The sequence below is a fragment of the Saccopteryx bilineata genome, chromosome 3, assembly GCF_036850765.1.
Source record: "Saccopteryx bilineata isolate mSacBil1 chromosome 3, mSacBil1_pri_phased_curated, whole genome shotgun sequence".
NCBI lineage: Eukaryota > Metazoa > Chordata > Mammalia > Chiroptera > Emballonuridae > Saccopteryx > Saccopteryx bilineata.
The window spans coordinates 27,787,752-27,814,285 of NC_089492.1; positions in this window are offsets into that span (position 1 = coordinate 27,787,752).

The window sequence follows — 26,534 nt, forward strand, 5'->3', positions numbered from 1 at the left end:
CCTTTTATTAAAAATTATTTGACCATATACATGTGGTTTTGTTTCTGGGCTTTCTATTCTGTTCCATTGGTCTGAGTGTCTACTTTCCTGAATTCTTTGTTTAGATCTAATAGTGTTTTGGTTGCATTTTCATGCTTTTCTCTATATTAAATTATGTTATCTGCAAATAGAGACAATTTTACTCTTTCTTTCCAATTCTAATACCTTTATATTGTTTTGTTGCCTGATTGTCCTAGCTAGGGCTTCCAGCACTGTGTTTAATATGAGTGGTAAGAGCAGGCACCCTTGTCTTGCTCCAGATCTTACAGGAAAATCTTATCTCCTTTCAACATTGAGTATGACATTAGCTGTGGGCTTATCCTATATAGCCTTTATTATGCTGAGGTATGTTCTCTCTATGCCTAATTTGTTAAGAGGTTTTATCATGAATGGATGTTGAATTTTCTCAAATGCTTTTCTGCATCTATTGAGATGGTTGTATATTTCTTTTCTTCCATTCTGTCAATGTGATGTATCACATTGGTTGATTTCCTTATGTTAGATCATACTTGCATCCCAGGAATAAATCCCATTTGATCATAATAAATGATCCTTTCAATGTTCTGCTGAATTTGGTTTGCTAGTATTTTATTGAGAATTTTGCATCTATATTCACCAGCAATATTGGCCTTTATCTTAGAGGATGCTTTCTTAAATGTATCAATTTACTTGCATTTTAGAGAAAAGTATATCTTTCTTTCTTTTTATGTGTTTTTCTTCCATCTTACTGTCTCTTGCTGGTTTTAAAATAAAATGTCATTTTTAAAGTAATTAAGTCAATTGTTTGACTATTCAAATCCCACTGAATTAAATATAAAAGTTTTCAGGTTACTGATTTTATGAAACAGTATGTTCAAAAAAATTACAAGTTTTATAGATTGAACTGCATAAAATTTTTATTCTGTAGTCAAAAACTGTTAAATACTAACAATTTGATAAAGTTCAATATTAATCAGATAATCCAAACTAAGTTTTCAATTTTATTCAATTTTTATATATACAGACATATTTGAAATTAACCAAGAAAAATAAATATAAATCTCTGTAAATTATGCTTAGAGTAAAAGTAAATGGGCTTCTCCTTCTACTACACTTTAGAAAGTATTGCATATTTCTAGGGAATATCAAGGGCAAAATCCAGAGAATAGGTGATTAATAAGTTATTTCACATTTTTTATTTTCCATTTCTGATTACCTCAGTTCTGTTTCTAAGGAGCTAACACTAAGCTCTGCAAGCAATGAGTAATTCACGTATATCTACTTGCTTGATCTAAAGAGTGTTCTTTTTTTTTTTTTAATTTATGCATTAACATCTTATCTTTGTTCTTTGCCTTGAGAAAATGCTACTGGATACTAAGAATAATAAGGGTTGTGACAGTTAAGGTAAACTCAGCATCTAACCATTGTTGTTGGTAAATTGGGAACTGAATTTCCTGATGGCGCTTTTATGGGCTCTGAAAGAAGACTCGACCTCTGAGCAGAGAACCCTGGGTGGCTTGTCTCTGTCTCCGCCATTACAAGGCTTTGAACATAATGGATACTCAAAACTCATTGAATTGAACTAAATATTAGAGATAATTTTTAGAAAACACAAAAGACAAGGGAGCACTCAATAAAAGAAACTAATTAGCATGCATATATTGAAAGAATAAAGTGACCATAGAAAAAAATGAGTATTGTTTGAAATATAAAATTGGTCTCCTTTAGAAAATTGGATTAAAAACTACTCAATCTGAGTTTTATTAGGCTATTGCATTCCTAAAATGTAGATTGGCATTTTAAGTTGTCTGAAAATTTCTAGAATAGCTAATAACTGTTAAAAACCTTACCAAAAGCATGCAGAGTGCAAAGCTGTGAACAAAGTTAGTATTTAATAATTCTTAGTGTTGTCACAATGCACAAAATAAGTACGTCCAAGTTTGGTTACAGTTGCTTTTTAGTTCTGCCCATTGTTGGCATAACATATGTGAACTTAATCTTTCTTGGCAATTCTCTTGGCAGTTAAGTAGTCCTGGCTTTCACTCCTTCTCCTTTTTCTTTAACATAGTTTTAACTATGTATTGAAATGTACTAAAATGATATGTAAGCCCTGTCTTTAATTAATTATGCTTACAGCTAGCATCTGGAAAGTATAATAGAACATCTGCTTTGCATAGAGCCACCTAAGGATTATTAAAACCTGGTATCTTAAGTCTTTTTATATTGTAAGTATCACGTGTCAGCCATACTCAAATACAAATGATTTGAAAAGAAATTAAGCAAAATGGCTCTAGTTCAGTACTTTAAAAGAAATATTCAGGACATAAGATTAAATTTTTTTATTTTTTTCAATTAAAAAATTTATTCTTTTTGTGGTTTGTCTGGGATGGGGTAGAAAGTGTATAAGGGTAGGGAAATTAGAGAATGTTAAATAAATATAGATAATATGCAGAATAAATACTATATAATGTACATTTTTATAGGCACAAAACAAAGATGAAGGGAGAATGTTCATTGAGTTGAAAATAATTTCTAACCCTTGAATTACATTTGAGATCTTGTTTGACCCCAGAGTTGATTTAAGAGTGTGTGATTATTAAATGTGTTGTGTGACAATGTCTGTTTTACAAATGTGTATTTCTGCCTTACATTATCTTTCTATTTTTATTTAGTGCATGCCTTTAAAAAGTGCAGTTCCAGTAAGTCTTATCATTAAATAATTTCTTAATTTTATTTTGGGTTCATAAATATTAGTGATAAAAAGGATATTTTTCCTCCCAAGTCATCGTATTTACTAGAAACTTAAAAACTTTTTTTACTACATGATACATATATATAGTATACTATTTTATATATATATATTTATAATATATATATATATATATTTCCCCATCCCCAAGAGGAAGCAGTTTAATGACAACATGCTGTATGAGGTGGGCATAACACCCACACTGGCCAGAGAACTTCCCCCAGGCCCTGCAGCCATAGTTCAGTGCAGCCTCTGACCCTAGTGGAGACTTTGGACTAGGAGAGCAAAGTGCATCATGTTCTTAGAGAATAACATAGACACAGTAGGCCAGGCTGGGGCCTTGAGCCCACATTTGCATGTTGATACACAGTCATCAGGCTCATAACACCACTTTAGCTCACTCAAGGTGGGCCAGATGTGCAGTGATGCCCACCAAGTTGGCAGCCTTGTCCAGCTTGACACAGGTGTCAGTGCAGATGTGGTAGAGGCTGACCATTGGGCAGCAGCTCAGGTGTGTGTGTGTGTGTGTGTGTGTGTGTGCTAGTGTATAATAATATAATATAATAATATAATAATATAATATAATATAATATACATTTACCATATCTTTATTATGAAAAACCAGAAGGAATTATTATTTTCCCTGTAGGTCTTTTAGAATCATGCAAAGTTAATAGAGTGTAATTATATATATTTTTTAATTTTTTTAATTTTTATTTTTTTTGTATTTTTCTGAAGCTGGAAACGGGGAGAGACAGTCAGACAGGCTCCTGCATGCGCCCCACCGGGATCCAACCAGCACGCCCACCAGGGGCAACGCTCTGCCCACCAGGGGGCGATGCTCTGCCCCTCCGGGGCGTCGCTCTGCCGCGACCAGAGCCACTCTAGCGCCTGGGGCAGAGGCCAAGGAGCCATCCCCAGCGCCCGGGCCATCTTTGCTCCAATGGAGCCTTGGCTGCGGGAGGGGAAGAGAGAGACAGAGAGGAAGGTGGGGTGGGGGTGGAGAAGCAAATGGGTGCTTCTCCTATGTGCCCTGGCCGGGAATCGAACCCAGGTCTCTCGCACGCCAGGCCGACGCTCTACCCCTGAGCCAACCGGCCAGGGCCTATATTTTATTTATATAAAAGACCCACATGGATTTGGTGTGAATTTCAAGTAGTTAAAATTAAAGAGCTGATGAAGAAGTGTACTTTGCACCATTAGTTCATTTAATTTTATTTTTTTTTTAGCGAAAGAGGAAGAGAGAGAGAGAGAGAGAGGCAGACAGGGATAGACAGACAAGAAGGGAGAGAGATGAGAAACATAAATTCATGGTTGCAGCACTTTAGTTGTACATTAATTGCTTTTTTATACATGCCTTGACCAGGGGTCACCAGCCGAGCCAGTGACCTCTTGCTCAAGCCAGCAACCTTGGGATCCAAACCAGTGAGCTTTGTGTTCAAGTCAGAGACCGTTGGGTTATGTCTATGATTCCACGCTCATTTTGGTGAGCCTGTGCTCAAGCTGGATGAGCCTGCACTTAAGCCAGTGACCTCAGGGTTTCGAACCTCAGTCCTCAGCATCCCAGGTCAATGTTCTATCCGCTGTGCGCCACCACCTGATCAGGCAGTTCGTTTTATTTTATGGATGTAAGCTCATTCATTCTCAATCTGTTCAACCACTTTACAAAATACAGATTGCTCAGCATAAATTCATTTGTACTATATAACTGGGGCAGAGAGTGTATAGATATCAATCAAGGAATATCATCATTTTATAGGAAGAAAGTCAATTTTTAGAGCACACTCTGGAAGTGTCTGTGGCAAATAATAGTCATAGAATGATTTGAGTAACAGCTGATATTTACTTAGCTCCTATAATGTGCCAGGCACTGTGTAAGTGCTTCATCAGTGTTTCATGTCCAATCCTGAGTCAAGTACAATTACTGTCCTCATTTGTAGGTAGGTAAACCCAGGTTAGGCAAGGTTAAGGAAATTACTTAAGGTCACACAGCTCATAGGTTGCAAGGCATAGGCTGCTCCAATATTATGACTAGGAATTATTTTATTACATTTTTCAAAATTTATACCCTTTAAAGTAGCAGAGTAAATGCTCAAAAAAAATGGCAGTATGAAATTGAGTTTTATTTCTACTAAAAAGTTTGATATTCATAAAGTGTAGAACAGAAGCAAGAATAGAATTCAAAGAATATGTAGAGACAATTCTACATGATTTAGACATTGAATGTGAACTCTAACTCCCAGGCACTTGCAAAGTGTCTTTTAAAATTTTTTTTTCTGGCTTATACTTTTTGCTGACATTAGCTAACTTAGTTCACAAAGTCATGGGTTTTCTGTAGATTTAAAATAAAAAGAGAGAGAGAGAAAGAAAGAAAGAGAGAGAGAGAGAAAGAAAGAAAGAAAGAAAGAAAGAAAGAAAGAAAGAAAGAAAGAAAGGGAGAGAATGGCAGAGAGAGAGAAGGGGAGGGAGGGAAAAAAGAAAGGAAGAAAAAGAAAAGGAAGGAAGGAAGGAAGGAAGGAAAGAAGGAAACAATGAAAGAAAGACAAAGGAAGAAAAGCGAGGAAGGGAGGAAGAGAGAAAGGAAAAAAGGAAAGAAGGAAGGAAGGAGAGAGATAGAGATAGATAGATAGAGATAAATAGAGAGAGAGAAAGAAAGAGAAAGAAAGAAAGAGAGAAAGAAAGAAAGAAAGAAAGAAAGAAAGAAAGAAAGAAAGAAAGAAAGAAAGAGGAAGAAAAGGGAGGGTGGGAGGGAGGGAGGGACAGAGAGAGAAAGGGAGAAAGGAAGAAAGGAAAAAAGGAAGGAAGAGGGAGAGAATGAAAGAAAGAAAGAAAGAAAGAAAGAAGAAAAAGAAAAAAGCATACTGATGTAGATATGCCTTGTGAGTTCATTCTTTTCAAAATAAGAATCAAGTGAGATGTATATTTTGTTTTTGTCACATTGACAAGTAAGACCATTGAAGTAAAATTACATTAGTTTTGAAGATAAATGTTTCAGTGAACTTAGAATTACTTCCAATAGTCATCTTGCCCAGTTAAAAATGTAAATAGATTTCTGATCTGTGAAGAATACTTCCCTGGCTTCCATCCTATTAGGAGGAAGGAAATCTAGAGATTGGAAGAGAGAATAAACTAGTCCACAAGAACACTGCCATCATGGGTTCCATCAGAGTTAATGAGCATTTGCATTCCATGGCCTATTTATTTAGGACACAACAGTGGCTTATGCAAGATTGAAGCTTATGTTTCTCTTACCTAATAGTGTGAAGGTAAGTAGTATAGGACTGGCGTGGCTGCTCAGCTCCAGAACTGGACCAAGGCTTCTTCTGTCTTGTTGCTCTATAATCTATAGCATAAATGATGTTGCTCTCATCTTAATGGTTCAAGATGGAGCTCCATCACATCTGCATTCCAGGAGGCTGGAGGGAGAAAGAAGGAGAAAGGTAATACCACTTCCATTGAAGAATTTAGCCTAGACATTGCACACATTACTTTCCCATTCTCTTGACCTGAGCTAAATCACATGGCTACACTTAGAAAAGAAAAAAACAAAAAACAGAAGTAATTGCTATTTCAGGTAGACATATAGCTAGCTGAAATTTGAAAGTTCTATTATGGTAGAAATGAGAAAAATGGTACTGGGAGGAAACTAGCGGTTGTAGTCACATCTTTGTAAGGAATTATTTTCCCCTTTTAGTTTTTGATAACTTAGGAAGTACAAGATCAGGTGCCATTGTTTATTTGACTTCATTCTTTTTCTGGATCAGTTTAATCAATAGTTTCTCCTTAATGCTATTTCCCAGACACATCTAAAAATGAATTCCTAATTATTTGTGGAATTATAAGTGATTTCTTTTCTAAAAATGAGTCCAAGGTTGTTACATTTTGAAATTTGCTTCCCTCTTACTTTTCAATATTGATTAACCTTCTCTTCTGAATTATCTGATCTACCAGATGCTGGAGATAAAATGATGACAAGATAAGGTCTTTTCCTTGGAAATATGGTATAGATAGAAGAAACAATGGAATCGAAACCCAGAGATGTCTGCTTCCAAAGCCTAAGCTCTTTAACTCCACCTGCTTCCAGAGTGAAGTGCAGCCCACTATCTCTCTGAGTCAGTTTCCGAAGGATATAAACAAGGATAGCTTATACCAGGGGTCCCCAAACTTTTTACACAGGGGGCCAGTTCACTGTCCCTCAGACCGTTGGAGGTCCACACTATAAAAAAAACTATGAACAAATCCCTATGCACACTGCACATATTTTAAAGTAAAAAAAACAAAACGGGAACAAATACAATATTTAAAATAAAGAACAAGTAAATTTAAATCAACAAACTGACCAGTATTTCAATGGGAACTATGCTCCTCTCACTGACCACCAATGAAAGAGGTGACTCTTCTGGAAGTGCGGTGGGGGCCGGATAAATGGCCTCAGGGGGCCGCATGCGGCCCGAGGGCTGTAGTTTGGGGACCCCTGGCTTATACAGATGTTGCTAAAGTGAGGGCATTAATAACTTAGAGTACTTGACACACAACATGTTTTTCCTTCCTCCCTCCCTCCCTCCCTCCCTCCCTCCCTCCCTCCCTCCCTCCCTCCCTCCCTCCCTCCCTCCCTCCCTTCTCTTTCTTTCTTTCTTTCTTTCTTTCTTTCTTTCTTTCTTTCTTTCTTTCTTTCTTTCTTTCTTTCTTTCAGTGAGAGGAGAGATAGTGAGACAGATTCCCACCTGTGCCCCTACCAGGATCCACCTAGCCCCACTGTGTTGGGCCAATGCTCAAATCAAAGGAGCTATCCTCAGCATCCAGGGCCACACTTGAACCAATTGAGCCACTGGCTGTGGGAGAAGAGAAAGAGAAGGGGGAGAGGGAGGGGAAAAGAAGCAGATGGTTACTTCTCTTGTGTGCTCTGACCGGGAATTGAACCCAGGACATCCATATGCCAGGCCAATGCTCTATCCACTGAGACATTCAGATAGGGCTTTACTTCTATCTTGATGTTATTTTTTTTTAAACATAAGAGTTCAGTTCAGAGAATGCTATTATTGGCCTATTTTCCCAAAAATGACATTGAGTAACTATTTTGAGGTCTAGAACAGTCATGATGAATTGGTAATAGGTCTGAAGAGAAGATATGGTTAAGAGATGGCTATAAATGATGACTCTTGCTTTGTTATCACTGAACACATAAATAATCAATGCCATGGACACTGGTAAGTTTCAAATTAGGAGTAAAATGTTTTACTCTTGAACTTATTGCTTTGACCTCTTATAATGATAGGTATCTCCAAACAGAATGTGCATATACTACAATTTAGGACATGATTGGTAATGGAAATCATAAAGTGAAATGATACAGTATTTATTGATCATCTATTATATTTCAGGCATGCGCTGGGTGTTTTTACATATGTTAGTTCATCAAGTTCTTTGATGTTGCCATATAGTCTATGTTGATTACCTTTCAAAAAATTACAACAAATAAAATACAGTATACTTAATATTAAGACTACAACCACATTTTTATTTTTCTCTTCTCATACTTCATTTTGCCATTAATAAGATCATGAAATTACTATTTTATCAGTTAACAGAATTTTAAATGCTAACACATTGAACAATCTGGCTTTATTTTTTTTTATTTTTTCTGTTTTTCATGTTTCTCTCAGCTGCTAGTTCTCTTTAAAGAGCTTCCTGAAATGCAGATCTCCACTTGAAACATTTTGATAGTTTTCCATTACCTAAAGGATAAAACTGTTAATATGATTTATAGTTTCCTCTGGAATTTGGTTCCTCCTCCCTGTCCAGCCTTATCTTTCTCCCTGGGAGCTTCTCCTCCCCACCTCGCTGTACAATTCAGCCAACCCTGGGTTTTGTAGTTCTGAGATCAGCCATGCTCTTTTACCCCTTTATTTATTATTTTTTAAATTTATTTTTATTTATTCATTTTTAGAGAGGAGAGAGAGAAGGAGAGAGAGAGACAGAGGAGAGAGAGAGAGACAGAGAGAGAGAAGTGGGGAGGACCTGGAAGCATCAACTCCGATATGTGCCTTGACCAGGCAAGCCCAGGGTTTTGAACCGGCGACCTCAGCATTTCCAGGTCGATGCTTTATCCACTGCACCACCACAGGTCAGGCACCCCTTTATTTTTTTACCTGCACTGATCCCTCAGCCTGCCAGCTTCACCTGACCGCAGAGCAGAATTGAAAAACATTTTGGTGGGATAAAATTTGGTTCAAGGTGAATTTTTGGTGGAAATGCATTTGAAAATGATAATTTTTGCCAGTACTTTTTCATGTATTAGAAATCTTAGTACCTTGCAAAGCAATTTTACAACCTATTGTGTTTTTAAGCATTTTGGGTTATTCTTTTAAATTTTATTCAGCTTTTTTCCCTCTGCTTAAAAAGTTTGAATTTATTTTTTTTAATGAAATATAAAATATAAATATCTATCTTGGCTCTTGTAAAACAAAGATTAGGAGAAAATGCTCAAGTAACTTTTTTTTTTTTTTAATACCAGGACCTTGGGATATGCTAGATATTCTGTTGAAATACTGTCACCCCCCATCCCCCTTCCCTGTCTTCTTTCTATCTTCAGTTCTTCCAATCTCAGCTTCAGAATCAATGTTCTTGAGAGGCTTTCCTTGACAGCCTCAACTTAAGTTTGGTTTTGTGTATACATTTTTTTGTAGATGGTATTTTTCTTTATATTATTCACCACAATCTACAATGTCATATTTGAGAGTGTGTGCTGGAGAGTATAGTTGTCCCGCGTCATATTGCGGTTCACTTTTCGCGGTCTCACTGTATCGCGGATTTTTAAATTGTATATATCTAATTTTGTATCACAGATTTTTTGCTATATCGTGTGATTTTGCGGTATATAGGTATTTTTATATATTTATTATCTTAATTATTTTTGCGGTAAAATAAGCATTTTCTAGAGCGTAGAAAGTTTTTAAGAGCATAAGAAGTGTTTATAAGAGTGTGGAAACGGTTAATAACAGTGTGGGAAAGGTTTATAAGAGTGTGGGGAGGATTTATAAAGCCTTAAAAATATATAAATAATAAAAAATATATAAATAATATATAAATAATAAAAAATATATAAATAATAAAACAAATATAAGGTTGTTACTTTGAGGATTTTCACCAGTGGGGGCGGGGTTCTGGAATCTAACCCCTTTGATAGACGAGGGACCACTGTAGCAGTAAAGAAAACAATTCCTGGAGCCAGAGTGCTTGGGTTCAGATCCCAGCTCTACCACTTATAGACTAAATAACCTTGGGCTATTACTTCACTTCTTTTTGCCTCAGGTTTTTTGCTTTTGTTTTTTGTTTTTTCTATGAGTAAAATGGAGATAAATTTAGTAATGACCTCACAAGTATTATGAGAATGCAATAAAGAATATATTTAAGCATTTTGCATATTGTTCTTGTACATCAAATTTTTATCCGTGTTTGTGTTTAATTACAGGATCTTTATCTTTCTCATTATACTACAAATTTTATGTGGGTAATGAGAATGCCTCTTTGTGAACCACTGTTCCCACCAGGAAATAGGCATGCTGAAATCATTCACTGAATCAATGAATAAATAAATTAAGTAATAGTATGGTAATGTGAAAGAATTTAATATATTTGACTACAATAAACATTTTTATTATTTTAATTAGGCCTCAAACTTAGTGATTTTTTAATTGTTTAATGTCATACTTAAAGAATCTTTAGAAAACTGATTAACTTTTTAAAAAATAATTTTACTTGAAAATTGAGTATTAAAAAAGGTAAAAATGTAGCCTGACTGGGCAGTGGCACAGTGGATAGAGTGTCGGACTGGGATGCGGAGGACCCAGGTTCGAGACCCCGAGGTCGCCAGTTTGAGCGTGGGCTCATCTGGTTTGAGCAAAGTTCACCAGCTTGGACCCAAGGTCACTGGCTTGCGTAAGGGGTTACTTGGTCTGCTGAAGGCCCATGGTCAAGGCACATATGAGAAAGCAATCAACGAACAACTAAGGTGTCACGATGAAAAACTGATGATTGATGCTCCTCATCTCTCTCCATTCCTGCCTCTCCCTCTCTCTGACTCTCTCTCTGTCTCTGTAAAAAAATAAATAAATAAAAAGGTAAAAATGTGAATAGTTAGCTTTTGGATGCAGTTAGAAAAATAGTTATTTTTGTTGAATTTTAGTCTATAATTTCTCTTAATTATTATTATTATTATTTAAATTTTATTTTAATTTATTGGGTGTACATAGATTCTAGTATCCCGCCAAATACCTCCCCCCCCCTTGTTCCCCACTACATCCTCCTTAGTTAAAGATTTAGGACCAAAAATATTTCACTCATTCCATTATCCCTTTCTAATCTATATCTTTAAATAATCCTATAGAACATTTGGAATTTTGTTTTTTGGTTTTGGCAAAAGGTACTTTAACAAGAATCTTAATTCCTTGAAATGGTGGCTATGGCATGGACTTGATGTATAAAACTCCAATATTGAATTTGTCACAAAAAAGGTATATATATTTTAACAATGCTAAATTAATTGAGCTTATTTTGACATAGTCACTTTTGTGGCAGTTGTGTCAGGTTTTTGTATTTTCCCCCATTACAGAGTATGGAATGGAAATTTTATACTTAGGAGAATAAAAGTGACTTTTAGGAAAAAGTCACTAAATGAAAATTTGTTTTAATTTTCACATTAAAGAAAAGCAGAGGTAGTCTTTTACTGGGCCTTCTCTCTTTTTCTGTTCAATCCAAATGGAAATAATGAAGTCTGGATTATTATGCAGAACCATATGCCAGTTCTTAATGAATGCTCACTCAACTTACATTCTCATTCTATTGTGCTCCTAAGTAGTTATTTTCACATTAAGTTAAGCTTTATTTTTCTGTATGATATATATCACTTTTAAAATAAACCACATGAAATTTAAAGCAGTATCACTTTGACAATTTACATTACATCACAAACTGAATTTTATGCCAAATCTGATCTATACAAGCTGCAACTATGTTCAGCCAATATTTGGTCTAGTTTGAATTTAATACCCAACTGGCCTTAATCTGACAGACTTAATTTTATTAATTCAGGAAAGTTTGCTATGTTCGGTATATGTGCCAGAAATGATTGTGGTTTATTGAGAAGTCTGAAGGGAAGATTGCCGAGTAAACCTTTATTAAGTATTGAAGTGAAAGTCTACAGTGAAAGGAACTAATATATTAGTGTTACAGTTTTGTACTATTTCATCTAGTGAAACATTTTTACACTCTTTACAAATCATTAATGTTTAAACATCAGGGCATAATTATAAGAAAGTGTTCTGTGCTCACTTGTATTAAATAGTGGGGGGAAACCCATGAATTGGTTTGAATTATCTGAATATCTTACATATGGCAATGCCCAATTAGTTACATAATGGCTGGGCTATCAAATTGGTTTTAATTGGATGAATCTTGCCTTGCCTTCAGATAAGTGTTTCTTTAGTCAGCTTGGGCAGCCATAACCAAATACCCCAGACTGGGTGGTTTAAAACAACAGACGTTTATTTTCTCACAGTTCTGGAGGCTGAAAGTCCCCAAATCATAGTGTTGGTGGGATTGATTGCCTTTGAGGCCTTCTTCCTTGGCCACCCTCTTGTTATCTTTTCATGTGGCTGTCCTGGGAATGCATGGTGTTTCCATGTATTCACATTTCTTCTTATAAGGACACTTATTAGATTGGATTAGGGCTCACCATGATGTCCTTGTTTTAACTTAATCACTGCTTTGAAGGCCTTTTCTCAGATACAGTCACATTCTGAGATACTAGGGGTTAGGGTTTCAAAGTGACTATTGGGGGAGTACAATTCTGCTCATAGCATGAGAGACAGTTATTTTCCAATACTGATATCATGAATCTCTTGTGATAAAAGCTAGAGTAAAAAATAGCTTTTATATAAAATGAATAGTATAAAGACTATGTAATTATATGAAATGTTTCTTTAAAATATAAAGCTAACTAAACAGTACAAACATAATTTAATACTGTATGTATATAACTGTCTTTCTATTTATTATACCATATTTTTATTATTATTTAGAAAATTTAGTTGGGTGACATTGATCAGTAAGAGTACATAGGTTTCAGATAAACATTTCTATAGCATTTGAACTGTTGATTGTATTGTGTACCCATCACCCAAAGTCAAATCATTTTCTGTCACCTTATATTTCTCCCTCCTTACACACTTCCCACCACCCCCTCCCCCTGGTAACTACTTTACTTTTATCTATGTCTATGAGTCTCAGTTTTATATCCTACCTACATGTGAAATCATATAGTTCTTAGCTTTTTCTGATTCACTTATTTCACTCAGTGTAATGTTTTCAAGGTCCATCCATGTTGTAAATGGCAATATGTCATCATTTCTTATGGCTGAGCAGTATTCCATTGTATATATGTACCACATCTTCTTTATCCAGTCATCTATCGAGGGACACTTTGGTTGTTTCCATGTCTTGTCCACTGTGAACAATGCTGAGATGAATATGTGGGTACATGTGTCTTTACATACCAATGTTTTCGAGTTTTGGGGGTAGATACCCAGGAGAGGGGTTACTGGGTCATATGATAGTTCTATTCCTAATTTTTTGAGAAACTATCATACTTTCTTCCATGATAGCTATACTAGATTACATTCCCACCAGCAGTGAATGAGGGTTCCTTTTTCTCCACAGACTTTCCAACACTTGTTATTATCTGTCTTATTGCTAACAGCCAATCTAACTAGTATGAAGTGGTATCTCCTTATAGTTTTGATTTTCATTTCTCTAATAGCTAGAAAAGATGAGCATGTTTTCATATATCTGTTGGCCATTTGTATGTCTTCTTGGGAGATGTGTCTGTTCAGGTCCTCTCCTCATTTTTTAATTGGATTGTTTGCTACTGAGCTTTGTGAGTTCTTTATATATTTTGTCTGTGAATATCATCTCCCACTTGGATGGCTGTCTTTTGTTTTGTTGTCAGTTTTTTTTTCTGCTGTAGAGAAGCTTTTTAGTTAGAAATGGTCCTGTTCATTTATTTTTGCCTTTACTACCCTTGCCTTTGGGGTCAAATTCATAAAATGTTCTTTATGACCAGGGTCCATAAGTTGAGTACCTATGTTTTTTTCTGTGTAATTTATTGTTTCAGATTTTATATTTAGATCTTAGATCCATTTTTAAATTAATTTTTGTACAGGTGTAGTCAAGTTTCATTCTTTTGCACGTGGCTTTCCAATTTTTCAGCACCATCTATTGAAGAGGCTTTCTTGTCTTCATTGTGTGCTTTGGCTCCTTTGTTGAAGATGATTTGTCCACATATATATGGTTTTATTTCTGGGCTTTCAAGTCTGTTTTATTGGTTTGTATGTCTGTTTTTCTGCCAATATTATGCTGTTTTGATTATCATGGTTCTGTAGTATAATTTGAAGTCGAGTAGTGTGATACCTTTGGGTTCATTTTTTTTTTTTCTCTCAGAATTGCTTTGGTTATTCAGGGGTTTTATAGTTCCATACAAACATGGTGATTTAAAAAAAATAACATTAGGATTTTAATGGAGATTGAATTAAATTTGTATATTGCTTTGGCTAATAAAGAGAGAGAAAGGGGAGAGAGAGGGGAAGAGAAGCATATGGTCACTTTTCATGTTTGCCCTGACCCCAGATCAAACTCAGGACATCTGCATGTTAGGCTGATGCTCTATCCATTGAGCCTATGGGTCAGGGTCATATTATTTTTTCAATGTATCATGCTCAAACATGACTTCATGGGATAAAAAAGCATATATATAGGGAGAAGTATAACACTACCATTTAAGGGCCTCTTTCCTACTAGTATTTTATCATTTATTCTTGGAATTATTGCCAAATATTATACCATTATCATAAACCTATCAATTAAGAAGATATACAGGGGGTCCTCGGGTTGTGACATGGTTTCATTGCTATGACAGTGACATAACCTGAATTTTGCTGTAAGTCAAAACACACCCTAGCTTAACACAAATGGAACACTTCTGCTTTTAATAGTCCAAAATGGCATAGGTAAGCATACTGGGGGATGCCAACTCTCTCACTCATATGCTGTCTTACTGTGTATTCTTCTGCCATACACAACCAAACTAGTTCACCCACATGGTAAGTATGTCGCTAGTGTAAGCCAAAACACTCATTTCTCAATACTTTAAAGGTTTTATGGGAGTGAGTGTCATAAACTCAAAATGTCATATATCAAGATGACAGGTCAAAACCTGAGGACCCCATATAATCTTTGCATCAATATGTTTTGTTTTTTTGTTTTGGCATCAAACATTTCTATATTTATTTTAAGGAAAATATTCAATGTAATTCATCAATCCTATTTTTTCTTCAAAAAATGCCTTTTAAAGTCTTTGCATATCTCCAACATTCTTTATGTTGTTGTAAATACTACTCTTTGGTTTTCATAAGCAAACCATAAAGCAAATAATTAAGACATCATGTAAATAGAATATAATATGCATTTGAAACATTTTTTGTCATAAGATATATATTATTTATCTTTTAAATATTAATGTCATAATCTGTAAATCACACAAGAATAATTTTAGATTATTTTTGATGAAGAGAAGTTTCAAATCACCAAGGAAATCAACTGAATTCCTTTATCAGTAGTTAAATTTATATCTCAGATTATTGTTCATTTCTGTTCTTTGGGTTCTTATTACAAATCATAAATCAAATTTTCTTTAATCCTTTAAGTGTCAAACAATTTTGTGAAAATAAGCCAAATACTTTCTTCTTTTACATAATGGGATGTGACTTCAGATAAACATTGAAGAACATGGAAAAGAATGTTTCATTAAAGGAAGTACAAAAGAGGTTGAACATGTAATATTTTCATAAATTCACTTATGTTCAGAAAGAACACAGCCAATGACTGAGACATAAAACTCTTTATATGTATAAGTAAAAATAAATACACTCTTTCCCCTCAAAAAAACACAAACAAAAACCCTATCAAGGCATGCCCTTTTCCTACCATAATAAAAATGCAGCATTAAAAATAATCACTCATAAACACAAATGTGATTTTTAAAAAAAAGTTTTAAAAAAGAATCTGTTTATGCATATAGTTCTCAGGCAATCTTATATGAAAAGAACCATCATTGGCATGTGAATAAAATCATTTCTGAATTAATTTTATTTTAAAATTTATTTCCCCCCATTTTAATGAGCCTTTTTCTGAGGGGGTTCTGGTAGCTTTCCATTTAGCCAGTATAGTAGGAAAATGAACACAAATTTCATCTGTTTCTCAAGAATGCCTGTTATGGGTGGGCCATGGTATTAGAAATTAGGAGGGAATTACATATTTTTTGGTATATAGTCTAAATTTAGGCATTAGGTAAATGATCTTGTATAATGTACATACACTTCTTAAAATGCTAAATAGGTTCATTTTCAGGAAATCATTAGTGTGCATTTTAAAATCAGACCCATGTATAACTATCTGATTCAACATAGAATCACAATGAAGTGGGAATTTGGATAGAAATATTCAAATAAAGATTTAGATACAAATAGAGGTATCTAAAGGTCTCATACACAACACACACACAAAAACCCTCCAGAACCAAGAACTTGCTCTTCACCAGTAATGGCAACAGTGCCCTAAAACTTTTGTCGAGAAATAAACAGAGGAAGAATTCCCTTCTCACTGTACACAACCTCTTTGGAAAATACCTCTGTCCCTGACATCTTGTGATGATAACTTCCAGATCCATATTCCTTAGCTCAAGTTCAGATATAAAACTCTGAGTAGATATTTCTGCAGACATGTGCACAAAACTCCTCATATTCCACATGTCTGGAGGAGATTGTTCTGACCTCTCAAACCTACTCTCCCTGTCATCATCTTCATCTATGTTAATGGCAGCATTATCCAATTAGATATCCAAGTCACAATTATCAGCTTTATTTTAAAACTTAAAGTTACATATCTTAAGGGGGATAAATGGTGATGGAAAGAGACTTGACTTGTGGTGGTGAAAGGGTGGTGCAGTACACAGATGATGTATTATAGAACTGTCCACCTGAAACCTATGTAATTTTATTAATCAATGTCACCCCAATAAATGCAATTCATAATACTTAAAAGAAAAACAAATAAAATGATATACCTTATTTATTTATTTATTTATTTATTTTTGTACTTTTCTGAAGCTGGAAACAGGGAGAGACAGTCAGACAGACTCCCGCATGCGCCGGACCGGGATCCACCCGGCACGCGGCACGCCCACCATGGGGCGATGCTCTGCCCACCAGGGGGCGATGCTCTGCCCATCCTGGGCGTCGCCATGTTGCAACCAGAGCTACTCTAGCGCCTGAGGCAGAGGCCACAGAGCCATCCCCAGCGCCTGGGCCATCTTTGCTCCAATGGAGCCTTGGCTGCGGGAGGGGAAGAGAGAGACAGAGAGGAAGGCATGGTGGAGGGGTGGAGAAGCAAATGGGCGCTTCTCCTGTATGCCCTGGCTGGGAATCGAACCCGGGTCCTCCGCACGCTAGGCCGACACTCTACCGCTGAGCCAACCGGCCAGGGCAAAATGATATACCTTAAATGACTTATCCACCCTTCTGATTTTAGATTAAAAGCTAAGGTTTAACATTATATTAAATTAAATATCTAAGCCTGCCTTCAGAAAATCTGCATGTTGATTTGCAAATGCCTGCACGTACATGCTTAAGTGTGCTCTCCAAGTTTTGGCATTTTTGTATAGTTGGATTAACATATTTTGGAAGGAAGATAGTAACTTCAGGCCATCATCAAAATTCTATTACATGCTTCACTGTAAGAAATTGAGATGTTAAAAATACTTATGCTTTAGATTTTATCTCATTAAGATAATGCACCATTAAAAAGATACAAATAAACCAAGAAAAAATTTGGGACTCTTTTTTTCTTCCAAACTAAGAATAGAAAGGAAACAAGCCAGTGAAATATACTATGCAGTGAAATATAACTCTTGCCATTATTTCCCAACCAAAGTTGTTTGAGGGGGCAAGTACACATATGAACTAGAAAAATCAGTGTACCAAATATGAAGGCTTTTACAAGACTTTTGACAAGGTGCCACACCAAAGATTGATAAAAAACCAAACCAAATCAGGTTGCCATTATGTTTTACGAAATATTTGCTTTAATATAGAACTGGCTAAAAGATGCAAATAAAAGTTAGAGATAGTTGGAAAGGCCTGTATGTAAATGTATGTCTCAAATGTCTCTTCTGGGGTATAATAACTGAAATGTAAAATTTGGGAAAATAACTTAGTGTATAAGGGTAGAATCTGGAATTCAAGAAAATAGAGGTAAATTGAAGGGAACTCACTAAAAACACAAACGAAAATATCAAAAGTATCTGTGAAAGGGAACATTAGAAAAATAACTATGCTTTAAGTTTGACCCATATTCTAAATATTTATAGCTTACAGACTGCCATAATGAAAGTCCCTTCTCACAATCTCTCACTCTGTCACTAGCTACATAGTTATTCTCTTTTTATTTTATTTATTTATTTATTTATCTCCTGGACAACTCAGAAGCACTTGGGATGTTTTACTGAAATTTTCTGTTTCCATTTTTATTTCTCACAAGAAGGTGAGGTCTAGGAGGAAAGAAATAGTGTCTGATTGATTTTAGCTCTTTACCGCCTTAAACAGTATGAATATTAAGAGCACCCATATTCAACAAAAGTTCATTAAATCAATCAAAAAGAGATTAAATTTATTCTATAGCTTGCTTCACATTGTACAATATCAAAAGCAGTATTCTTGTTATGATGAAAAGTGTTTTTATTTATGACTCAATTTATAAAACAAACCATTTCTATTTTTTATCTAGTTACAAATTTAACATAAATAATATCTTAAAATTAAACTTGAAACTAAGCAGGCAAGTAAATACCACTTAAGGAACACACTATGAACCTGAACAGGTGGTGGCGCAGTGGCTAGAGCATTGGACTGGGATGCAGAGCACCCAGGTTCAAAACCCCAAGGTCTCTGGCTTGAGTGTGTGCTCACCAGTTTGAGCGCAGGGTTGCTGGCTGGAGTGTGGGATCATAGACATGACTCCATGGTCGCTGGCTTGAGCCCAAAGGTTGCTGGCTTGAGCCCAAGATTGCTGGCTTGAGCAAAGGTTCACTTGCTCTGCTGTAGCCCCCGCCCCCCATCAAGGCACATATGAGAAAGCAATCAATGAACAACTAAGGTGCCGCAATGAAGAATTGATGTTTCTCATCTCTCTTTCTTCCTGTCTATCTGTTTCTATCTGTTCTCCTCTCTGTCTCTCTCTCTGTCTCTGTCAAAAAAAAAAAAAAGAAGTAACATAATATGAAATGACTACCTTTGTCTATTTTAAAACTTTTGCTGACTGTAAACTCTGAGGGCAAAAATTTTGTTTTTCTTACTTTCTCTCCCTGGGTTCTAGCATTGGGCTAAGCACATTAGCTGGTATCCCCTATATATTCACTAAATGACTGAATAAATACAATTCCTTAGAAAAGAGAAAATGAACATATTTTTTAGACACAGTTTCTAAAATGTGAACAAACTGAACTGGTAAACATTTTTTGAGGAACAGATTAGGGAATAGCAAAAAAAAAAAAGAAAAAAGAAAAAGCTAAATAAAATTAGGATCCCCCCCCCCGAGTATTTATTTGCAAGATGGTTGTTTGTAACTTAGAATTTCCCATAGTCACATGTTGTTATACATAGTGATTGGCAAGCACCTCAAATTGTATTTTACCAATAATGTAATAGGTCAGAATTCACCGATCATCTCTAATAACATTTCTTTAAAACAATGCAAGTTAAGTATCAACCTGAAAGGCAGTGGCTGTGATTTAAATTCCTTGTAAATTGGTATGTTTAGGAGTTTGTCTATAAATACAATAATTCATGAAAAGTTGTTCAGTATCATAAGTCATTGAAGAAACGCTAACTGAAAGTGCAATGTATATTAAAACACACTTACCATAATGGCTTAAAACAATGTGATAGTCTTGGCTGGGTAGTTCAGTTTGTTAGAGCATTGTCCTGATATGCCAAGGTTGCAGGTGTTACTCCCAGTCAGGGCACATACAAGAATCAACCAATGAATGCATAAATGGATAGAACAACAGATCAATGTTTCTCTCATTCTCTCTCTCAAAATCAATAAATTTAAAAAATGTGATAACACCAAATACAAGGGAAGGTGTATAAAAACTAGATTGGCATGCATTGCTATGAGAATGTAAAATGGTATACCTATTTTGGAAGAGTATAGCAGTTTCTTATGTAGCTACAACCAGTTTCTCTTAGCCACTTAGAGATAAGGGGAGAAAAACTCAGTTGAATTAAGTGGAACCATTAAGAAAACTATATCCCTAAAAGTTACGTACTATATTATTGTAGCATAAAATTTGTACTGTTCTAATTCAAGAGATTTTCAACAATTTACCCTAACAATAAAACTTTTAAGAAGAAGAAGAATAAGGAAACATAAACCAGCAGTAGATGGTGATTGTATAAAATTACTCATCCACCTGAGAGAATTAAGTAAGTGAAAGTTATATGTGGAGGTTTTTTTCATGAGGCATTTGTGGCAGTTTTAAGAGCAAAGGAGGAATTCATTTAATAGAGTTTGGTTCTGACCAGCTGGAACTGCTACCTAATACAGCTTATGACATAGAAAAAACACTTCTGAGTATTTTTAACTTCTTTGCTCACTGTAACATCTGTAAGGTGCTGAAAAGATAAAATAATCTGGACTTAGACCAACTATTGAAAACAAACCATTGTGTATTTATTTATGATGAGAAGTTCTGGTTGAAAAAGAAAAAACAGTACTTAGGTGCAATTAGAGTTGAATATGCAGAGAAGTGAGCTTGTTATTTTAGCATTTGAATTTTCCAATATATTGTTGAGCTTGACTTATTTAGAGTCTGAGAATTCTAAAGTACAGTTACTAAACTGATTCCATGTGGAAAAGTTTTGATGCTATTTGGCCAGACATAACTCTTACGTAGTGCTCTGTATCCAGATACGGAACAGGTCTTGGAGTTCAGAAAGAAACAACAAAGACTGCTCCAATCATTTGGTCAGAATAACAAATAATATCTGCAGGAAATTTGCATAAAATGTTCATACCTTGGACAGGTTACTTAACATTTCTGTGTCCAGTTTCTTCATGGGTAAAATGGGGAAAATTGCACCCACTTCTATGATTGTTATAAGCCTGTGATGCACTTTAAATAGTGCTTAGTGCATGTTAAGTGTAAAAGTTTATTATTATTAAAGACACAAACTTGTAGCAAATAATAGTGTCGTGCCTTGCTACTTAAAGAATATGTGGTCTGTCCCTGGCCAGTTAGATCTGTCAGTTAAGAATGTCATCTGCAAATGACAAGGTTGAGGTTTCCATCCTTAGTCAGGGCACACACAGGAAGCAACCATTGAATGTATGACTGAGTGGAACAACAAATGAAACCTTCTCCCCCTACCCCTCTATCCCTTTCTCTCTCTGTCTCTAAAAAACAAACAAATAAACAAACAAACAAAATTAAGCACATGGCAGCACCATGTGTGTGTGTGGTTTATGTAAGGCTACACTGTTTTCCCTTGGGATGATTCTCCCAGATCACTCTCCTGCCACTGTGAGGTGTGGTTTTACTGCTCTCTTGCCCTTCACTGCAAAAAGCAGGTTTTCCTTTGTTTATTAGCTCTTTTCCTTTTTTGTTTATTTGCTCACTTGTCTTTGTGAGCCTCCAATAAATAGGGATGGCCCTATGCTTTCTGGCTCCTCAGTTTCTACTATTTGTTTGAATTCAATGAGAACCTTCCTGGACTCAACCACCAGCATTACAACTAGTAGTGGCTAGAATTCAGATCAAATCTGTATGGAGCTGCCAACACCCTTGAGGGTGGGATAGAGGAGTGATCATTGTTCTCCAGCATATGGTTCCCCATGGCTGTCCTTTTGGGGGCCGTGGGCTGGGTGTTTTTTACAACCCTGCAAGAAGAAACCAAGAGCATTGTGCAAGAGGCTGCCTGAAGTCAAAAGCTCCAAGATGAGCTACAGACCCAGCATCAACAACGGCATGAGCTGAAATGGTCACTGGAGAAAGAGTAGCAGATCCCAGAACTGCAGGTCAGGCTACAGGCTGAGAATCAGTGATGGTGTGAACTGAAATACGCACTGGAAAAGGAGGCCAACTGGGTTCAAGAGATACAGTGTAAGATGCAGGCTGAGCACCAATGGTGCCTGGAACTGGAACGGTCTCTGGAGAAGGAATTATGGGTTTACGAGTTGCAATTTTCCCTGAAAGCTGAATGTTGGCAGTGACAGGTGTTGGAGAAACCACTGTGGGTTCAAGAGCTAAAGTTGAAGCTTCAGGCCAAGAGCTGGCAGCCATAGAAGCTAAAATGGTTGTCAAGGAAGGAGCAGTATCCATGTCATTAGAATGTCTTTGAATTGATGGCAGCAGGTGTTTCCAACTTTTCCCCTTTTGAGGAGAAGGTTCAGGCTGCAACTGCCATCCACAGACTCAGAACTTGGCTGATGGTTGCCCAGAAGGTAAAAACCCAGCAGCCAAGGGTGCCTCAGGAGCAGGCACAGCCCCGTCCACAGGTAGTGGAGCACTCTGTGGTCTGGTCCTACACCAGGCAGAGCTGATGGAGTTGGAGGCTATCGGGAATCACCCATCTAAACCTGGACTCTCTATAACCTGGATCAATGAACTTTAGTTTAAAAGCCCTGAGTGTGAATGGTGATAAATAGGTTTCTTGGATGCAAACACCAAGAAGCTGTGTGAGTGAGTGCCCTTTGTGCAAACACAAAGGAATGCATGTGAAAGGGCTTTAGGAAAATTAGTTTAGAAGTTTATAAATTGCCCCTCCCTTTGTGTTTGTTAATCCCCTTATCATCTGATCTCCCTCCCCTGTAATCCTGTTACCTTTCTGCTTCTGATCAATTAAAGCTCTGAGAGCAGGAGACTCAGGAGATCAGTCTCTCTTGACTGCCTCTTCCTCTTCTCTTGACAATAGTTTGTGTCTTAAGCAAGTTTTTCCACCTGTAGTTCCCAGCAGGATAGAGGACTACATGGGGTGCAACTCAGGCAGAAACCCACTGAGCCCCTGGCAGCCTGGTTGCTGTGGTTGTGGGACATAGGGGGGTGGATGGTATCATGCTCTCTGGAACAGAGATGGAGAAATTAACTGCCATTACCACACACTCCTCCTTGAAGTAGCATCTCCAGAATTGCCATGAAAACCCAGGAAACCATACCCTATTTGAATGGGGGATGACTACCATTCATACAGCCCAACAGAATGCTAGAGACTTGCTGGGGGCACTGAGTTGGTGGCAGTGCTATAGTGAGGTCCTCTGGGAACTAGGTATAAAGAATGCTACTTTCAACATGAGGTCTCATGGGCAAGATGAGGAAGTGTTTACAGCAGGGATGAGGGACTTTATTCTCTGTAGCACGCCTGCAGACCTTTTTGAGTCACTAGTGGCTATCTTGAGCCCCTATGTGGGGCAGCCCATCAATATGGTTACACAGATAGTAGCAGACTTGGGGGAGCTGGAGGCAGAACAGAATCATAAAGCTGCCCTCTGTGCTGCCCCCTGACTAACAAAAGAAATGGGCCTGTAAAGATGACCTAAACACAGATGTGGGTAGATTTGACTGCAGCTGGAGCAGATAGGGAGAAATTAGATGGCAAGCTTAATAAAGTTCTTTTGGAGCTTTGGCAGCAGCTTAAACCAGAACAGAGGTGCCAGCTACTGAGACAAAAGGCCCCAGCAGCTACCAATAAAATAGTTGGTGCATTGGTGGCACCATTACTAGATTATATGGTCTGGTGGCTACTGACCTGACTAAATGGAAAAAGCCAGAGGGAGTTTGTATGTATCATTACATCAATGATATTATGCTAAGTAGTGACCCTTTTCCAGAATTGGAGCAAGCAGTCCCTACCCAGCTATCCCATTTTTAAGTGTGTGGCTGGGAAGTCAACGAGGGCAAACTATAAGGACCTGAGTTATCTGATAAGTTCCTGGGGGTTGTCTTGTCGGGTAAGACAAAGGTTATCCCTGACGCAGTTATGATAAGATCCAAGCATTCCCCATGCGCAGTATAGTAAAGCAGTTACAGAAATTCCTAGGTCTGTTGGGGTATTGGTGAACATTCATACTCCATTTGGCTCAGTTACTGAGCCCCTTATATAACTATTCAGAAGGGGGTTCAATGAGATTGGACTGAGCAGGCACAAGGTGCATTTGCAGCAGCTAAGAGAACTGGCAAGACAGCACAGGTCTTGAATGTGTTTGATCCTGCCAGGCCCTGTGAGTTTGATGTCCATGTCACTTCTGAAGGGTTTGAATGGGGCTTGTGGCAATAAACAGAGTGACTATGGCAACGTATTAGGTTATGGTTCCAATTGTGGAAAGGCACTGAAGTCTATTACTCATTAGTGGAGAAACAGTTAGCAGCTACACAGTGTATGCTGCCCTCCTGGTCACTGAGAGTACTATGACCACAACTCCAGTTATGATCAAGACAACATATCCTATTTCAGGATGGAAGAAAGATTGGGCAACCAAACCTCATAGTTGTACAGCCCAAACCTCCATCCTGGCCAAGTGGGGTGCATATTTGCAACAATGCTATGCTCTTAGCACAAGCCCATTGAGAGAAGAACTGCAGGAAGTCTTGGGTCCAGTCACCTATGTGACCTTAGAGTCAGGCGCAGCTAGGGCTCAGGAGGCACAACCTGAAGTCAGTCCCTACCAGGAGGGGTGGATGCCCATTCCCGAGGATGCCTGGTATACTGATGGTTCTAGTGGGGGCCAACCTTCCAACTGGATGGCCATCCTTACCATCCAACCATTGATACTACTTGGATTGAATATTCGGAGGTACAGGCCAAAGCAGCCAATGGATAGAATTAACAGCCATATAGCTAGTTGGCTGTAATGAACCTTTACTTCCGGTGATTTGTACCAACAGTTGGGCCGTCTATCATGGACTGACCCGTTAGATTGCTACTTGGCACATTAACCAGTGGAAACAAAGCATGTCTTTGCTTAATGCACCGTCTGCTATGGGGTCAGGCCATGTGGCAGGACTTATGGGAAATAGGACATCAGAAGCTGGTGACAGTATATCATGTCACAGGGCATGCCTCCTTAGCCCATCCTGTGAATGAAGCAGACACCTTTACAAGGTGTGATGGTTAGAGACTGAGTCCACAGGTGACATGGCTCAGCGGCTCCACTAGTCTGCTCCCTGTGGGACAGAAAACTATGTGGGCTACGGTTAAGGTGTGGAACTTGCCTGTGTCCTATGCAGAGGTACTTGCAGCTTGTGATCCAAGGACCACCCTAGAGACAACTGGCATCACCTAGACAGATCCAGAGAGGTCATGTTCCACTGACACGGAGGCAGGTAGACATCACTGGACTCTTACCAAAGTCGGACGAGTACCAGTATGCAGTCACCTGTGTAGATACTGTCATCAGTCTGTTTGTTGCTTACCCTACCTGTAACCCAGACCAGACCAGAAGGCAGTCATACAGCCTCTGGACCACCTGAGTGCTGCATATGGGTGGCTGCTGGTCCTTGAAAATGACAGTGGTGCCCATTTCATTGGTTCTATGGTGAAGCAATGGGCTCACGACCTGGGGGTGGACTGGAACTGCCATGTTCCCTACCACCCACAGGCCGCTGGTATCATTGAGCGGTATAATGGACTCATAAAGCAGGTACTGCAACAGGAGGGGGGCACTAGCTCCCTGACTGGATGGGCACGCCACTTGTAAATAGTGCTCCAGATTTTGAATGAGAGACCTCGCTGGGGGGGGGGGGGGGCGGGCAGCTCTGGTGGAGGCCTTCCTGCACCGGGCAGCTGCTCCCATCCAGCCGCAGATACACACCAAGGATGCTTTATTGAAGCTGGGCTTTGGATGGCAGGGCAACATGTCTTTGCTTGCCCCAACAGCCCTACCTAAAGGCCAATGGCTTCAATGGACATGGCCCTGGACTGCACAGGCTGTATAGGCCCCCACCTACAATGAGTGGCCTTGTCACTGTGGGGAAAGGGGCTAGAGGTGGACCTCCAGTTAACTCCCTTGGCAACAAGTACCTGGCCACCTAAGGTAGAAGTGTGTTACCCCTTGAGTGCTCAGGGAGACAGCATTATGAAGGGCATCTTTGTAATTTCTTTATGGCCAGTAATGAGTTCTCCCATTTTATTATACATAGAACCAGCAGATCCTGGTGTATAGGCCACTAAGGTTTGGTATGCCCGCCTGGGGCGGCCTCTGGTACCTGCTACTGTGCTGTCTGTGGACAAAACTCTGGCCAGTATTCTGCCAGAAGGGAAATATTTGCCCCTGTTGGTGCCACTGCCCACTCTCTCATTTCACCCATAGCTTGTGCCTTGTAATTCTGGTGCTGTAGTCTGTACTGTTTCTGTTTATGTAATGTGCCTTACTCCTCGCCCAGGGACTATCACAGAAGATACCGGTCACATGGATTGTAAGGCGAGCAACCCTAAAGGGGTGGAACGGGGGACAACAGCTGTGTTAGGCTGCTTGTGGGTTTCCCAGCTGTGCGCACAGTGCCTGAGCAGTGCGTGAGCACAGGGCAGAGCCGTGTGTGCGGTCTGTGTAAGGCTGTGGGTGCTTCCCCTCAGCGGTGTTTCTCCCAGATCGCTCTCCGGGCACT